This window comes from Gymnoscopelus microlampas (assembly GCF_963454915.1).
Source record: "Gymnoscopelus microlampas genome assembly, chromosome: 6".
NCBI classification, from domain to species: domain Eukaryota; kingdom Metazoa; phylum Chordata; class Actinopteri; order Myctophiformes; family Myctophidae; genus Gymnoscopelus; species Gymnoscopelus microlampas.
The window spans coordinates 58,990,926-59,007,062 of NC_139943.1; the positions used below are offsets into that span (position 1 = coordinate 58,990,926).

The following is a 16,137-nucleotide window of genomic DNA, read 5'->3' on the forward strand; positions in this document are numbered from 1 at the left end:
TTATTTCATAGTTTATTTTAAAAAAGCCACACATGCTGTGTGACTGTGTGTGGCTGGGTGCACTGTGCACTTCAAGCAGTCAATGTATAAAGAAAAGAAAAAGTATTGGAGAAACTTGAACAAGTAAAAGGTGTTGTCTAAAACCTTTGGAAAATAAACGTTGTTTAACGTGATGTTGTCTGAACTAAGTTAATTAATGTGATAGCTAATGAACATATAGACTATAATAAATGGGATGCTGTCATTTGCGCTGTTGCGGAGGTCTCATGCACGCAGCGGCGGACAATTGGTTTGACCTACTTTCCCTCTATTTGAAAATGTATTTATAAGCATTTTAATTGGCTTTCATATACTCTTAATATTTTTTTCAAATGATAATTAACCATATAGGTTGAAATGTGCTCAGTTTGGGGCATTTTCTGGGTGTTAATTGTAACAATTTAATTCATTAATTATTGTTCGTGTATTCGAATAAACGGTTTCAAAAATGACGTGTACATGTCAGTGAAAAAAAACGCTAGGAACATCCCTAATTTGAAGCTTTTCAGTCAGGATTCAGAGCACACCATAGCACTGAGACGGCATTGGTGAAGGTTACAAATGACCTCCTGATTGCATCAGATAACAACCTTATCTCTGTACTGGTTTTGTTGGACCTCAGAGCTGCATTTGATACTATTGATCACCATATTTTGTTGCAGAGACTAGAGCATTTGGTTGGCATTAAGGGTGCTGCATTGAACTGGTTTGAGTCTTGTATGTCTGACAGATTTCAGTTTGTAAGCGTTAACGATACACCTTCATTACGTGAAAATGTTAGTCGTGTTGTTAATGTGAGTCCCACAAGTAGTCCATGAGCCAGACAAGATTTCATTATCGAAAGTGGGCAAAACCTTACCTATATTAAATTGTTTGTAGGGTCAAAATAAGTAAATAAATGTATGATAACCTTTCCACAGGAGCAGCTTTTTCATATTTATCACACATTTTGTTATTTTCCCCATATGTACATGACAGGTGAAAAAATTACAAAATTTAAAAAATAGTTATCATAATGAAACTTCCCCAGTTGATTACTTACATGAAGACAATGATTAATCTATTACAAGTTTTCTGGAATTGTATATTCAAATATGCAAATTAGGCATTAGGAAAATATGCCCGAATTTGCATAACTTTCCATTATCAACATTGGAACATTGGACAAAGCTAGAGTCAACATTCTTATTTCATTTTGTTAAGATGTTGGGAGTCAAAGGTTTTTAACGAGGGAATATTCAATATATGGCTACATTTTGGAGCTCTGGCTCATGGACTAAATGCCCAATTTTCATATTTAAATATACAATTTCAGAAAACTTGTAATACAATAAATCATTGTCTTCATGTAGGAAATCAAATGGGGAAGTTTCATTATGATAACTATTTTTTAAATTGTAATTTTTTTCACCTGTCATGTACGTATGGGGAAAATAACAAAATGTGTGATAAATATGAAAAAGCTGCTACTGTGGAAAGGTTATCATATATTTATTTACTTATATTGACCCTATAAACAATTTAATATAGACATGGTTTTGCCCACTCTTTCGATAATCATTGCTCAATTTTGGGGCTCTGGCTCATGGACTAAAGGCTCTGTACTTGGACCAATACTATTTACTCTATAGATATCTTCCTTTAGGTGAGATCAATAGGAAACACTCTATACATTTCCACTGTTATGCAGATGATACACAATTATATCTATCGATGTAGCCAGATGAAACAGATCAACTGGCTAAACTTCAAGCATGTCTTATAGACATCAAGATTTGGATGACCTGTAATTACCTACCCCTCAACTCGGACAAAACTGAAGTTATTGTACTTGGCCCTAAGCACCTCAGAGATAAATTAGCCAATGAGAATGTTACCCTAGATCAGCGGTGTCAAACTCGCGGCCCGCGGGCGTTTTGCGGCCCAGGAAAAGGTTCATGGCGGCCCAGGAAATACTTTTAAAAATAGTAAATTGATACTACATCTAACAGACATAGATTCGGAGTTTACATTGCCTTGCTCTCCCCCACTCGCTGCTACTTGGCTCCAGCAAGTACCTTTGATGGCCCGCTTTGTCTCTCCCCAGCTGTGGAATGTTGTGGCTGATTGGCTCGTTAAGAGTCTATTCAACTACTAGTCGAGTAGTAATGGCTATACTCTTTGATCCTCACACAGGAGTCTCTCTCTCTCTCTCTCTCTCTCTCTCTCTCTCTCTCTCTCTCTCTCTCTCTCTCTCTCTCTCTCTCTCTCTCTCTCTCTCTCTCTCTCTCTCTCTCTCTCTCTCTCTCTCTCTCTCTCTCTCTCTCTCTCTCTCTCTCTCTCTCTCTCTCTCTCTCTCTCTCTCAAGCAGCAAGTGACTTAGAAGTGTTACAAATAAATCTATCAAAGCTGCTTCTTTTATTTCTCAGGAGCTTGCCCAGTGAAATCCTCAGTGTTAATTGAACTCGGAGTGGATTTAACATTCTATCTGGGGAAAGCATCTGTGTCATTTTAAGATTTATTTGGCTATTCAAAAATAGCAGATATAAAGTAGATCTGCTATTGTGGATCTGCTTGTGGATCTGCTATTTTTGAAAAATCATGGAAATCTTTACAAATGTCTCCTAAATGCTAACAGTTTTCTGAAACACTTATGTTGCTATAATGTGGTTCTCTAACTTTTGTATGTCTATATATTATATATATATATATATATATATATATATATATATATATATATATATATATATATATATATATATATATGAGACATGAGAACGCTCCCCCCTCCCCACTTGCTGCAGTGAAACTCCTTCTGTAAAGAACAATAGGCAAGCAATTGAAGCCATAGCCATGTAAATTAACATCTCTTCTACGTCGTCAAATACCGCATAAAAAGAGCCACAGGTGAACAGCTATTTACCATTACCTGAAAGCTGAGGAGAAGAGAACACACACTGCTGGCTGCTGCTGACTTCTGAGACACCACTGACTGCTCCACTGACGTGGCGGATGTCGCTCAGTTGGCAATATTTATTCGTGGTGTTGATGCATCTTTGACCGTCACTGAGGAGTTTGTGGAGCTGGTGCCTATGACAGACACTACAACAGCAGATGACGTGTTCACCTGCCTGGTCGCTGCACTGGATAGACTTGACGTTGACTGGAGTCGTGCTGTCAGCATCGCAACAGACGGAGCGCCGTCTATGATTGGGAAACGAGGCGGCGTGGCCGTGAAACTAAGAGAAAAACTGCACGCTCTGAATCCAGACCAACAATTCTGGAATTTCCATTGTATTATACACCAGGAGGCGTTGTGTAGCAAGAGCCTGAAAATGGACAACGTCATGGAAATAGTCATCAAAACTGTGAATTTTATTAGATCCAGGGGACTCAACCATCGGCAGTTTGACACTCTTTTGTCTGATAAGAATATCGGATATGGTCTACCCTACCACACGGAGGTCCGATGGTTGAGCAGAGGAGCCGTTCTGAAACGTTTTTTTCAACTACGTGCAGAAATCAGACAATTCATGATGGACAAAGGGAAACCAGTTGTACAGTTGGATGACCCAGACTGGGTTCGAGATCTTGCATTTTTGGTGGATATAACAGAGCATTTAAACGTGCTTAATGTTACCATGCAAGGCCGCAACAGGCTTGTCACTGAATATGAACGCCTCATTCATGGCTTTCAATTGAAATTAAAAGTGTGGGAGAAGATACTGTCTCAGAAAAACCTAGCGTTTTTCCCCACTTTGCTGTCTGTACATGTCGCTAATGGAAATAACAACAAGTACATGGATAAACTCTCACAGCTGGCAAGTGAGTTTAAGAATCGTTTTCAGATCTTTGCTGAGCTAAAGACAGAATTCTCTGTATTCAGTATGCCGTTTCAGACCGATGCTATGTCAGATGTTGTGCATGAGCTGGGTTCGGATCTCCAGATGGAACTAATTGATATTCAGTGTGATGCCAAATTGAAACATGAATTTGCTCTTGCCTCTCTGGAGAAATTCTATCAAAGCCTGGGACCGAAGTATCCTGCATTTAAAATGCTTGCCTCAAAGATCCTCTGTATGTTTGGCACAACATACCTCTGTGAGCAGTCTTTCTCTGTAATGAACATCAACAAATCCAAACTGCGGTCAGTGTTGACACATGCACACCTAAATGACATTATGAAAGTTAATACTGCTCAGAACCTGGTCCCTGATGTTGACAGGTTAGTTAAAGCAAAGAGGTGTCAGGTGTCTGGAAGCTACAAGTAAAACAAAAAAAGGATGTTGTTTTGACCTGAGCTTTTACTGTTGGATTATTTTTTTCTATTCTAAAATCGCCAAAAAAAGGCATTGTCATTATTTTTGATTCGCTGATATTTTCTGATTTTTTTTTTTATCATTGTACAAGTCTCTTCAATAAAAAAAAGACTAAACTGAGTTCATTGTCTGAAGGTATGCCTGCATAAAAATAATGTTGTGTACAGTGAAACCTGAGAACAATGGGCACACATTAGCTAACAGAAACTAAAGATGTAAATGTTATTGGCCGTTCTCATGAGAACATTACCATAACCACACACATTACCTCACACATTACCAGGTATTGAATTGAATCGTTCTATTTCAAATGGATGGGCTCCTTACAAATTGCATTGTTTGATTTTAATGTAAGTAATTAAAGTAGCTAATCTTCATAAAACATTTTTTTAAATTATATACTGTAGTTATAGCAGTGACTGAGATGTAGTGGAGTAGAAGTAAAAGTTCTGGAAATTGGAAATACTCTAATAAAGTAAAACTACTTCAAATCTTTACTTAGGTACAGTACTTGAGTAAATGTAATTAGTTACTTTACACCACTGTTCTATAAATGTAATTATTTAACAACCCACACAAATTATCAGGTATTGTTTAACTTCAAATTGAATTATTCTACTTGAAATGGTTTATAATAAAATTATAATTATTATAATTATTCCCACATGGAAAGAATCTATATGTTCCATATATGCAACTATATGTAACCTATATGCTACATATAAGGATCATATATGCGCATATATGTGCATATATACCACATATATGCCTGGTATAAGCTCCATATAGGCTGCATATATCTCACATATAGGTCAAAATCAGGTGCATATATGTGCATATACAGGGTATATAGGTCTCCTATATAGCTTGTTTATACCCTCATATAGGTCATATATGTTGATAATACAAGCCATATAGGTCTCCTATATAGCTTCTTTATCCATATATAGGCTCTATATGTTCATAATACAGGACATATAAGTCTCCTATATATAGCTTCTTAATATGTACCCAGAGGAAAGCATAATCCAAGTTTGAGCTCTCATCTCGTGCATGTCCCGTTGCAGGTCAGCACAGTTGCCTGGGGGGCTAAGCCCCCAACCTAGTAGAGACAGACACTATCTATCTATCTATCTATCTATCTATCTATCTACACTGTAACAAATTTCTGTAATTTCTACAGTAAAAATGTACAGTATCTTATTGTTCTGTCATTTTACAATGTTTAACTGTATTTTGCAATGCATCATGGAAAACAAATCATTACAGAAACTTACTGCATTTTTACACAGTAACATAGTGTAGAAATTACAGTCAGGTTATAATCTAACTATAGAAGTTACTTTTACAGTAATGTAAAGTATACATAATAATGATAATAATAATAATAATACATGTTATTTATAATGCACTTTACATTTTTGGAAATAACAAAGTGCTACAGGGTTTAAAAACAAAAGGCACAACAATTTAACAAATGTTTTACATGATGTGAACATCATCATCATTATCAGTTATTGTTATTAATTGTATCCTTCAACTTATTGTTTATGCCCCAAAATGACTGCTATACAGGTTTTCTAGCAATTTCTAGCAGTTATAGAAATATTAGACCTTAATTGTCAAATGTTTAAGAATGTTCTAATCATGTATACTTTGTTTTAAAACATTTTCCAAATATTTCATTTTCTTTTTACATTTTGGACAAATTTGCCAATTTTACATTGAGGTGTGCAGATGTCCGAGTGCCCGCCTATACTGTTACTTCACTGGTTCTCAACCTTTTCAGGCCACGACCCCCCAAAATAATCATATTTGAACTGGGGACCCCCAACCCTGATATGCACTTGTAATGTAGGAGTTGAGGCATTTAATTTGACTCCGTTCCACAGATCAATATTTTGAAAATAGCCGATCTACAAGCTCACAACGCCTTGAGTCGACGGGCTATTTTTGCCTCTTTCTTATATTATTTGACAATTTGGCCAATGTTTGACAATTTTTTTTAGTATAGTTTGTTTATTACTTTTGATGCAGTAATTCTTTTTTTTTTAGGTATTAAAAGGGTTACTTAAATTGTCACTTCACTGCCACTGCCACCTACAGATCCCCCCAATCATGTGGGGATCCCCCTGGGGGTCCCGACCCACAGGTTGAGAACCTGACCAGACCTACAGTTACGTCACGCAGCTGCTCAAGGCGGAGCTTATCAGTTTTGAACCGGGGAGCGCGAGAAACGAAACTAGCTAACCGTCGGCTAAGCGAACATTTATTTACAAACCAGTTGCTTCCGTGCTACTCTACCAGATAACAGGTAAGTTTAATTAGTTTATGGAATTAAAGTGTTATCCAACTTGTTAGTATCGTAAACGGTGTGCAGTTGTCGTGTATTAGCTATGGATCACACGACGCTCGTCCGTCACGAGCGTCACGGCCGAACTTCAACCTGTGTTTTGCACTTTCTCCATTTACAACCTGTACATCTGCATAAACGTTCAGATTTTAAATATAAAGTGCTTACTCTATGGTCACGGATGTTACAAGTCTACTCGGGCACTCAGCAATACCCGTATCGTCTGTATTGTTCAATAAAAAGCATTTTAATTCGATCGATGGCCATTTTCTCCGTATTTCTGTACGCTTTCAACTACTTGACCCTATCGGTTGGGAGGAGTACTGCACTCTGTTACATTATAACTCTATGACAAAATGGCCACCGATCGGATTAAAATGCTTTTTTTTTAACAATCCGGAATATACGGGTACTTACACCGACCCGAAGTGAATTGTAACATCCGTGGCCATGGGGTAAGCACTTTATATTTGAAATCTGAACGTTAATGTAGATGTAGGGCTTTACATGGAGAACGTGCAAACACCAGGTTGAAGTTTTGTCATGACTGTCATAATACAGGGGGTTATACAGACTCGCTCTGGTTCTAAAGCTTCTCTATGTTTCTTCGTAAGGCTGTGTTGCATGGCCAAACATCACTGATCTACAAGCTCACAGCGACGCATTGTGAGCTTTTAGATCAGTTTTTGGGGCGTGCAACACAGTCTTAGACATCGCATTAGCATATTAATTTCCATGTGGTGCATGATGTCATTGTTTATTTCAGGTATAAATCAGACCACATCAGTGAGAGCTAACAATGGCCTCATTTGTTTTGACTTTAATTCATTATTATTATTATTATTATTATTATTATATCTATGAATTTTGTTTTGAACCTACAGTACAAAGTAAAATCATTTCATTTAGGGAAAGAGAGTACAAATGGTAAGACCAACGTTTTCAGGCCATGGACCCCCTAGCTGAGAGAGAGATGAAGCAGGGACCCCCTCTATATTGTATACAATTGTGTTTCAGATTCAACTTTTTTTGTTTACTTGGTCTGCTCTTTTTCCCTCTTTGCCAAAAATAGCTGATCTACAAGCTCACAACGCCTTGCAGCGTGAGGCGTTGTGAGCTTGTAGATCTGCTATTTTTGGCTAAAGTTCTCCTCAGAAAAGGGATGCTAAGGTTCAAGTGGTTAAGGTAAAATAAATAATCATATCACACAAAGATTTGGCGGACCCCCTGTAGTAATTCTGAGGACCCCCTAGGGGTCCCGGACCCCCTGTTGAAGACCCCTGCTTAAGTTAAATTAACACAGAGTTTAGTCTGCACACTTTTTACTGTTTTTTTTACTGTTTTAAAGCATTGCAAATACGGAGACTATATGGAGGTCATGTTTTAGTTTAACAGTCTATTGTTATGTGGAAAGCAACAGACAAACACTGTTAACATGCAAACCATATATGTCAAATTATCTTTAGGTGAAGTTCTCACAGCTACACAATGGATGCTGAGCATTGAGGTCGGTCGTTGTGGCTCCACAGATCAACTTCCTGGCTGGGATGGCAGCTTTTCCAGTTATTACAACTTTGGTGTACCAGGAGGAGCACGCCTGTTACACACTGGAATTCATTCAAAGGTAACTTTCTGCTTTAAGTAGAACCATCATGTGTAACTCGAATGATGTGCTCTCTTGTAGAACGGCTGTGAGTGCACCTTTTCCATTTGTGTTTTGTGATTTCAGATGTTTCGTTGGGATCAACCCATTGGCGGTGGCACCAAACCACAAAGCTGCTCAGCCAGAAAAGTGGGTTTGTCCTCCTGTCTCCTCCCTCCTGAAGCAATTGATGGACTTCGATTGGCTTTGAGTGTAAGTTATGTGCAAAACATTTGGACCATTCTCTTCCCAATATATGAATGACATTGTCATGGTCATATTTTAGTAGAGTTTTATTACTTATTTCGTTTTTTTTAGATCTCTATCTCAGGCTCTGATTTTAGGAGTTGTTCAGAAGTAAAGAAGTGGTCAGAACACTGTCTTAAGGGGTTTTCTTAAGGGGTTTTCTATCTAAAATCCACAATGCAGGCATAGCTATTTTTTAAAGATCTTTGACAGACTACAAACTAAGGTTACTTTTCTATGTCTCTGCAACCTTGTGATACCTTTTACCCCGATCTACAGCCATACCCTCCAGCCTCTTCTACACAGGCCTGCTGACCTGTTGATGAGGTATGTTTTCTTTAGATTTAACCCATTTAGACCTACAAGCTCGTAGCACAGCACTCGGTGCTGCGCTATCTATGAGCTTGTATAGTAGCCTATAGTTTTGATGATTTTTGACCAAGTACAATTAAGGGCCTTTTCTCTTTTCTGCACAGCCGTATGCAGCTACATATATGGACTTGGATCAGTGGAACCAAGAAAGTAACACCCAGTGTACTGCAAACTCCATCTCCGTCCAGTGATGCTCCAGTAGAAGGTGTGGTTCCTCAGCTAAGTGTCAGCAGACTTGCACTGTTGTCCTTCAAATTCAGGATTCATAGATGAGTTTTTTTTCTACTTTTTTTTAAAAACTTTTCTTTACAGTTTTTGACGTGCTTTCAATCTTTCTAGGTCAACCAAATCCATCTGACCAGAGCATACCAGAGGGTCAAGGGTGGCAGCCTTGCGACTCTTGTCGGTCTGAGGTGGAGAAGCTCCAGCTCCTGTTGAGGAGGATAACCACTGTGCTCTCCAGTATCAGTAAGTTGTATTGCCTGTAATGTTGCAGTTTTCAGTTGTCTGCTAATTTCTTTGTCTCACTTGAAACTTTACTTTATCCTGTACCTCTTTTGTGAGTTCTCTGACATGACTGGAAAACTTTGGTATCCCAAAATAAAACTGTTTTCTATTTACTGGGAAATCGACCCCTGCTACTGAACAAATACTCATCAATGACTGCTATCAGAATATACTGTAGAGCTATATAGAACAGTACTCAATCTTATTGTTTTACAAATACACTCAGTAGACTCAGATTTTTTTGTCTTTGTTCTAGGCTCTGAGCAACTAGACGCACTGAAGGGTTTTATCACCCTGGTCGGTGACCTAGAGTCTGGAGTGTCCAGTCTCGGGCAGCAGGAGCTATATCCAGGTATGGATGTATACGTTTGCCATACATTTCACACTGAACCTGACGTTCTTGGTAGCGAGTGATCCGTGTTGTGAGCTGCAACTAGATAGTGACGTCTTCAGAAGGTCACAGTTGTCTGTTTTCATGGTGCACTGAGCGCAGAAAGGGGTCAATGTAGCTGAGCCTTACAAGTGCAAAACTGAAGTCTTAAAATGCAGTTGGTTAATTGCTCGCTCTCTATTCACAGGCTGTGGACAGTTGATTTCCTCTGTGCAGCTGGCAGCCATACACCAGCGTGCCAGGAAGGACTGCAAGAGGCTATTCCACGCGTTGTTCGAGGTGTTCTTCACCCATGAGGAGTGCCGCAATGCCGTCGTATACGGAAAGCATGGTGTCATCCCAGAGGGGAAGAACAAACTGGATGAGGCGAAGAGGGATGCACTGTTCAGTAAGTATTTGTCACACCACTAGTTCCTCAGAGTAGTGTTATAGATGGCCAGTCAGTGGAGTTGGTAACCACTTATAGATATCTTGGGACCATAATCGACAATCGTCTGAAATTCGATTCCAATACTGAAATTGTTTGCAAGAAAGGCCAGCAGTGCCTTTTCTGTTTAAGGAAGTTAGCCAGGTTTCAGGTAAACAAATCAATGATATAGAGCCTTCATTGAATCTGTCATCTACTTTGCTGCCATTTGCTGGTATGGTAATCTAGGTATTAGACAGAAAAATGCCCTTAAAGGAGAATTCCATACTAAAAGGCTTTCTTACCTTTCTTTGTAGTTAAGTACACACCAAAGAGGTCCAGGTGTTATTTTGTGCAAAAGCTTATTGGCTATTTCCCCTACCATGAGCCCTAAATGAATTGCATTGAATGGGGCTATGGGGTGTTGTGCTAATTCGCTTATTTCTTTTGCTCAAAATTATTATTATTTTTGTATATATTCTCTTTTCATAATGTAAATAATATCCCAAGCGGCACACTTTACTACTTATTTCGATGGAAATAAGCGAATTAGCACAACACCCCATAGCCCCATTCAATTCAATGCAATTCATTGAGGGCCTATGGTAGGGGAAATGGGCAATAAGGAGTTTTTGCACAAAAAAAACACCTGGACCTCTTTGGTGGGGACGTAGCAACTACAAAGAAAGGTAAGAAAGCATTCTAGCATGGAATTCTCCTTTAAGGGGGCTAGAAAGATTGTGGGGGGTATCTTGTGACAATGTATACACATGTCTGTCTTACTGTATTGTGTTTTTAGGGCTTTTATTATCTGCTGTAAAAGGCCCAGCTTGGGACATATAAATATACTTGATCCTTGACAAATCTTGGTTTTGTAAATGATATTCTCAATTTATGATCTCACCAATACATTATCATTGGGCAATTTGGCTGCCTTTGTGCAGTAAAGAAATGCAGGTTCCACTTCCAACATGTTGCGCTGGTGGGACGTACAGTACACTCTGAACCAGGTTGGCCTCATCTGTGGCTATGCTGTGCTCAGTCTGTAGAGAGTCATATAGTCTTTAAAATGTATATATTTAACCGGGGGAAACCCATGTTGACTGACTTGTGTCATGTCATCTTCTCTGTCTGCAGACTACGTCTTGCGGTGTTCCTCTCTGGCATCATGGACAAATGTTTTCACTGCAGAGGGCTTGAAGAAAGCTATGACCAATAAGTGCCGAAGCCGTGCTGCAAAGGACTAGGTACTCCCCAGTGTTTTTGGCAGCAGATTTTTGTCCACTAGTCCCTTCCTAACATTTTAGTCTAGTTATTTGTTGACGAAATTGTCAGTACATTTAGTCGTCATAGCTTTTATTTAGTTTGTCAGTGGAAAAAGGTAGAACATTTTTCGTCTTAGTTTTAGTCGACGAACAACACTATATTAAAAAAAATGCACTGTTTTGGTTGTGGCCATTTGTTTATTACACATGCAAAATGTTAAACATGATGCACTTTGCACTTAAAGGACCACTTTTCAACCGGCTTTCATAAAATTGGTCCTCACTAATGTTCATGATAAAATACTACCCTTTTTTTCCTACTTGGTCTGTCTCATAGGAGGGCTGTGGGCAGTTCAGAAACCTGTCCACCAGTGACATCATCAATGTTGAATTCAAGCTAATAGAAACTGTATCTTACTATTCATAATAATATTTGTGAAAAGTTCCAATGCGATAATGGAAGCCATCGTTCTCACGATAATACAAATCTAAATGTGTTTTAAAAATATATTGTTTAATAAAAAAAAACGTCCAAACGATGATGTCACTGGTGGATGGGTTTCTGAACTACCCACAGCCCTCCTATGAGACACAGAGTAGAAACAAATTGTAGTATTTTATCATGAACATTAGTGAGTACTAATTGTATGAAAAGTGGTGAAGTGGTCCTTTCAACTTTTATGTAAATTTTGATGCCAATACATTTTTGTTTTTTTATATACTGTTAAAGCTGCCTGCTATGTTTGTTCATTAATAAAACATCAATGATGAGTAACTAACTTCTGTCTGTCTATTCTCTTGGGTCTGTGTCCTTCCTGGGTTTTGGCATTTCCAAAAGCCTGGCAGGGCAAAGGGAGTGTTAGTTAACCTGTCCCGGAGCTTAATTTAATTTAATTTAATATCTTTTTTTTTATCCAGCTGTTTGCCACTTTAAAAGCCATAATGTTTCATGTTTGCATATTATAACTTGTTTAAATAAAGTGTTAAAGTTCTACATTTGGGTTTCTATTGGATTTGATTAATGTGTACATGTAAAACAAACTTATCACCTATTTCACCTATTTTATAGGTGATATAGGTATCATATAATTATGTTTCATTGCATATATGTAGATATAGGTACATACAGGTCATATATGTACCTATATGTTACATACAGGTCATATGTACCTATATGTTGCATACATAAAATTGGCACCTTTCCTATATGTATATGTGCATATATGTACATATATGCGCATATATATGTACATATATGCACATATATGTACATATACATATAGGAAAGGTGCCAATTTTATGTATGCGGTCCTATATTACAAACATATATGACGCATATAGGTTCTTTCCATGTGGGTTATTATTGTTACAAATTGCATTGTTTGTTTTCTGAGACAAGTTCAGACAACAGATTGAAAAACAATGCTGTATAACTGAATGTGTGAGCGCGCATGTGTGTCCGCAACTGGTTCCTGCCCACCTCAAGTCACAATTTGACCAATCTTGCCCGGACATCAAATTGAGTTTGACACCCCTGGTAATACCATCTGGTAATACCATCTAGGGCCTAGATGGTATTACCTTGACCTCCAGGGCCACTGTAAAGAATCTGGGAGTCACGTTTGACCAAGATATGTCCTTTCAGTCCCACATAAAACAAATTTCAAGAAATGCCTTTTTACACCTGCGTAATATTGCAAAAGTTAGGCAACATTCTGTCCCAAAATGATGCAGAAAAACTTGTTCACGCATTTGTTACTTCTAGGTTGGACTATTGCAACGCTTTATTATCAGGCTGCCCAAGTAAGTCCCTAAATAGCCTGCAGCTAGTCCAGAATGCCGCTGCGCGCATACTGACAGGAACCAGAAGAAGAGATCATATCACTCCTTCATTGGCCTCTTTGCACTGGCTCCCGGTTAAATACAGAATCTCCTCCTCACATACAAGGCTCTCAATGGACAGGCACCAGTATATCTCAAAGAACTCATCGAGCCTATAAACTAGCCAGAACACCATTGCGTCCACAGTATGAAAAAATGCTTACGGCTCCATGAAACCCCAAAAAAGTTAGAACAGGAGGCAGAGCATTTAAGTTTCAGGCACCTCAGCTGTGGAACCTTCTCCCAGTCTCAGTCTGTGAAGCAGACACACTCTGTATTTAAGACTAGATTAAAAACCTTTCTCTATGATAAAGCCTATAGCCGAAGTGTATAGACTCAGTCACCCTATAGTCATCCTCTCTCCCCTCTCCCTCCCCACCTCCCCCCCTCTCTCCTCTCATCCTCTCCCTTCTCGTCCTCCCTTTTGGTTGTGTGGGTTTGTGTCCCATTGGTACAATCGTAATTAACCCTGTACGGATTCACGCTCTAGTAAGGCCTGCCACTAATTCTACAACCGGGGGACCCGCTCCCCGGAGTTTCTTTTATCTCCCACGTCACAGTTCTATGGACTGTCACTACGGACCCCCAGCTGCGGCTCAAGACTGTGACTGCGGACCGGGCCTCTCCATGGAGCACGACCGTGGATTTCTACTACATTAAACTATACCACTACACTATACTGTATATTATCTTAACATTCTTATATTATACCATTATATACTGCAAACACATTATTGTTGTACTATATTATATTATCATATACTATCTTACACTATTACATTTGCTACTATTGTTATTGTCTCTCCCCCTCTCTCTCTCTCTCCAGTTTCCATATCTCTCTCTCTCTCTCTCTCTCTCTCTCTCTCTCTCTCTCTCTCTCTCTCTCTCTCTCTCTCTCTCTCTCTCTCTCTCTCTCTCTCTCTCTCTCTCTCTCTCTCTCTCTCTCTCTCTCTCGAGGCAGAAGGCCCCCACCCTAGAGCCTAGGGTCTGCCTGACGTTTCTTCCAGTTAAGGGGGAGTTTTTCGTTGCCACTGTCGGAAAAATTGCTTGCTCAGGGTGGGACTGTCGGGTCTCTTCTCTACATATAAAGTGTCTTGAGACAACTTGTTGTGATTTGACAATTTAATAAAATTGAATTGAATTGAATGTCAACGTCTAGAAGGGTGAGATTTTTATTCCATGTAGCGAAATGCCAGAGTGAAAATTCCATGCTGTGATGATAATTCCATAGTGATGAAAAATCCATTCGGTAGCAAATTCCACGTGATGATATATTTATGGGGCCCTCAGCCTTGAGAAACAGAGATTTAACGTACAAACAAATAAAATATTTCACATATAGTAAATTCTAGAAAATGAGAGAGAGAGAGCTCTCAAACCCAAACAAGTAGATACTTTGGACATTATTATTAGGTTAACGGCAGTCTCAGTGATGCCTTCTGTGTCAGGCAATTATGCATCAGTTATAAGTTGCACGTCCTGTCTACTGATATTTTTGTCTGATTGATCATACAGTATATGGTGGAGTAAATATATAGCTATATCAACCTGTAGTTGTTTAAATGTCTATTGATTTGTCATTCTATAAATCTCCTGTCGTATGTACATGAATATGATTATTCATTTACAAAAACAAAAAACTCTGGAATGTAATGGATATTTTAGAATGCCAACCTGTATATATATTGTGTATTTGTTGGTTATCTCATTGAAGCAAGGTTTCACATAAATGTGCTAATTCCAACTCAGCTGCAGCTGTCAATCTAACAGCTGAGCGGTTTCCCCCATGCTACTCTCACTGTATCAGCTATTTGTATTTGTGTAGCTATATTTGTGTCGCTCTTATCTTCAGTACATACCTTATATGACCATTTAGAATAGCATCTTTGGTACAATGGGAACTATAAGAACTGTGTTAGATGGGTGTTCAAGAGGCTTCTGCCCTACGGGGCCCAAGGTCTGGCCAGGAGGCCAAGAGCTCTGTCTGATCTGTATGCTGTTTGCTCTGCTGAAAACTTCCTAATAAATGGTCTAAACTTCACTCGACTGGAATATTAATATTTCTATAATAGTCCCCCCCCCCCCCCCCCCCCCACACACAGACACACATACCACACACACAGACACACGTACTTTGGTCGAAACACGCTCTGTGTGTGCAACAGTGTAATGCAGTGGGGCTGTTTCGTCCCAGAGCTCGCGGGCATACAGTTTTCACCACCACCGCAGAGGTTTGTCAAATTATATGAGGATATGAATCGGGTATCGATTCATATCGATAACCGATTATTTTATTGGAGAAAGTGAGCCGGTACCTTCAGTACCGGTCCACTTTCTCCAATAAAAGAAATAAAGACAGAGTGCTTCAAACTTACTGAGATCCAGGGGGTCTTCAGGTTCCTGTTTAATGGAAACAGTCCTGGCTGGAGAACTGATCTTCACCTGCAGACTGGACTCCACACTCTGGTCTGGAATGAAAGAATACAATAAATACTTTAACACATTCCCTGCCATTGACAGAGATCTCCATCATTTCAAATCCACCCGTTGACCACCATTAATGGAGATCTCTGTCTTTTCAAAATTAGTATTTTTTTGAAAATTCCACATGAGGGTGCTTTAAAGAAACTTAGGAATGATCCTAGGACCCTGAAAGAAGGAATGGACATATGTGACGTCATCCCAAAGAATGACACTCCAGTCCGCTCCTTCCTTATTATTAGTTTTAGAAAAACAC

General features: G+C 39.0%; 1 long non-coding RNA gene across 1 annotated transcript; it reads left to right on the forward strand.

The window, feature by feature from the left end:
* The first annotated feature begins 6,557 nt into the window (after positions 1 to 6,557).
* On the forward strand, positions 6,558 to 9,119 carry LOC311047540. Its single transcript, XR_014601009.1, has 5 exons — positions 6,558 to 6,651; positions 8,157 to 8,314; positions 8,420 to 8,545; positions 8,858 to 8,905; positions 9,055 to 9,119. It is a non-coding gene; the product is annotated as an uncharacterized lncRNA (long non-coding RNA).
* Positions 9,120 to 16,137: the final 7,018 nt, after the last annotated feature.